At 42.1% G+C, this 2924-nt stretch overlaps 1 long non-coding RNA gene across 1 annotated transcript; it reads right to left on the bottom strand.

The window, feature by feature from the left end:
• Positions 1-439: 439 nt before the first annotated feature.
• Positions 440-1598, bottom strand: LOC121973349. The gene is made up of 3 exons (XR_006109532.1): positions 1126-1598; positions 951-1050; positions 440-490 (listed from the first exon to the last, which is right to left on the bottom strand). It is a non-coding gene; the product is annotated as an uncharacterized LOC121973349 (long non-coding RNA).
• Positions 1599-2924: the final 1326 nt, after the last annotated feature.

The raw sequence follows: 2924 nt of genomic DNA on the forward strand, positions 1-2924 counted from the left end.
GAATCGACCACTAACCCATGAGTGGTGGTGTGTGCAGATCCATGTAACTGACGATGTGCTCAACAATAATGGAGCGGACTATCGCTCAGCATGCAATCATGCAAATGGTGCATGGCACTAACCACAAGAATATCCTGACCTAATCCACATATATATAAAAATGCATCATAGGTCAACGAATCCAAAACAATCCAAAGGTATACAGAAGATATAAAACCTAGGTTCTGAACATGGTCAAGCATGGCATATCACTACCCCTATAAGCATGTATAAACAGAATATACCTGAGATGCAAAACCAATCAATCAATCAAGCATGTATGATTTGGGTAGTGATTAACCGAAACAGATAAGAAACACAATTAATACAACATGTTAATTTAATTACTAAGCATATCAAATGACATAAGTCAAAAGTACCCGCCTCCAAAAATAGAAAGGTCCAATCTGGTCCGAATACGACGTCGAGATGCTCGTCTCGCGTCAAAGTCCTGAAATACCAATACACAGATATTTTATTTAGCTAAAAATTCAAATGAATTGCTAAATAAAATTCCCAACACAACTTAGGACAAAACCCTAAGTCATAATCATTAACCTACCTAATTAAACACAAATAATTTAGTTACTCAACCTGTATCAAATAACTAAATCAGACTCTTAATTCAATTAGGAAACCCTAATTATCGATTAACCTTAATTGATCATCAATTAACTTGTCCACATAAAAACCTAGATCCACCCAAATATGTATATTCGGCTGTTGAGTCACTGCCGAAGACACCTGCTGTCGTTCCAAACCAAATACCTCTAGTTAACCTAGAGTATGGATCGTTAGTCAGGAAATACACAAGTACAAATTAATTACCTCATACCCAAATCAAATCTATCATCACAATAGTTCAAACAACATAGAATCTACAGCAAAGATACAAATTCTCTACTCCTTACCTCACTACCAAGCCACTGTTGACGCTGGAAATGTTGGTCGGAGCTAGGTAGAGCCGCAATCCTCCACACAAGTACCCTAATCAGCAATTCCCCTTACAACCTAAGTATCCAAACCAACCATGTCACCAACCAAATCTGAATTAAATTGATACATATGAATCAAACCACAACTTACCTAAATCTAAATATCTTCCTGCCAACTCACAACCATAGATCTTGTTGTTGGAACTTGGTGCCGAAGCTGGGGATCATCCCCAACCAGTGATGCTTGGATCCACAATAGAGCCGCTGATCTCTCAAATGTGGCAGCAAGGAGACCCTGTGTAAAGCACTGCTCGGCCAATTCCAACTAATCGAGAGTAAGGCTCGGCTGAGAAGAATCCACTGGAGGAGTGTAGTTGATGATCAAAGACACGAGGCAGGGAAAGCTTTAGCCGGCGCACAGGGACCCAACCTAGGGTTCAGATGCTCGACTTCCGGCGGCTCCGGGTGTCCATGAAGAGAGGGCGTCGGCACTAGAAAGGCAGCCGGCTGTCGGCTGGGGTGGCGGCGGCGAGTCGCTCAGCGAGGAGGAAGAGCACCCGGCGGTGCTGTCGGGTGGAGAAGGCGCAGAGAGGAGAGGGGTTCGGCTCTTGATCAAGCGCCGGCGAGGAAGAAACCGCCGGGGTTGGTGGTTAGGGCAAACCGACGGGCTCGGGTGCGCAGAGGAAAAGTCGGCACACTGGTTTCGGCGAGGCAGAGAAGGGAAAAACAAATAAAGAAAATAAAGAAAATAAAAGAAAAAGGAAATGTAAATATAAACATTTCCTTACTTAAATGGGATAATCTAAACAGGCTTTTTCCGGGCCCCGCTTTTATCCCCGTGAACTTATCCGTACGAGCTCCGAAAAATTCCCGAAAAATTTCCAAAAATTTCGGAAAATTCCCTAAATCATATTCGCCTATTTCCGGTATTTTACACCTACTGCAGGTGAGTAGCAACTTACCTGATTCTTGAATTCAAACCGAAGGAGAAAACCTCTAGGGTTCGCGGAGAAACTTCAAATTCCAACCCTTCCTCGTGCCCACGAGCTCTTTTCAACGAGGAGACCTCGAATCTGTGAAGAACCGACAGAGAGGAGTGCTCGCCGACCGCCAGAGTTGAGTCCTAAGCTTGGCTTCGTTTCTGCCCGAGAAGGAATCGCCGCCGCGCCGTCGCAGAAGGGATGAGGAGAAAAGGAGAGAAAGGTTCGGGGAAAAAGAAAACTTAAGTTCTCTTTTCTTATCACTAGGGTTTCAATTTTAACATATATATATATCTCGCACCCTACCTTTTTGCGAAATACTCGCGGAAGAGTTGGTTGGCTGCGGTTTTGACCAAGTCCCAGGTCGCAGCTTCGATTCCTCAGCCACGCACTTTTCGTTTCGATTTATTTTCAATGTTCCTAACTATACCTTATATAAATTTGTTCTCACATCTAGTTAACAAATCGAGCATAGCTCGGTTGGTCGGGCCGAGTTCTGCTTGGGCCGAGGAGCTCGGTTCGAAACCCAGCTTCTTCAACTTATTTTCCTTGCTATTATTCCCCATTACCATTTTCTACATCATATAAATCTTATCTCATATATTATTAACAAAACAGCCATATCCCAGATGGTTTAGCCTCGTCCGGTTGGGTCGTGTCTGACCCGAGACCACGGGTTCGAGACCTAGCTTCAAACACATTCGGTTTTTTTTTTTTTTTTAAACTTCTTCCTCTTGGTAAAAATACCAAACGAGCTCCAAAAATTACATAAAAATACTCTATAAATTCCTAAAAATCTCTAGAATATTTCTATAACATTTATAAATATTTTTAAGAACGTTTAAAACTCCTAATGGAAAAAATTGGGTCGTTACATTAGTCGCTTAAGACCAACCTTAATCGATTAAATTTGGGATTTGATTGATTTCTGAGTGTTATTCAATTGTTGTAATTGATTAAAGCCTTTAAT

Source organism: Zingiber officinale, chromosome 4A, assembly GCF_018446385.1.
Source record: "Zingiber officinale cultivar Zhangliang chromosome 4A, Zo_v1.1, whole genome shotgun sequence".
NCBI classification, from domain to species: domain Eukaryota; kingdom Viridiplantae; phylum Streptophyta; class Magnoliopsida; order Zingiberales; family Zingiberaceae; genus Zingiber; species Zingiber officinale.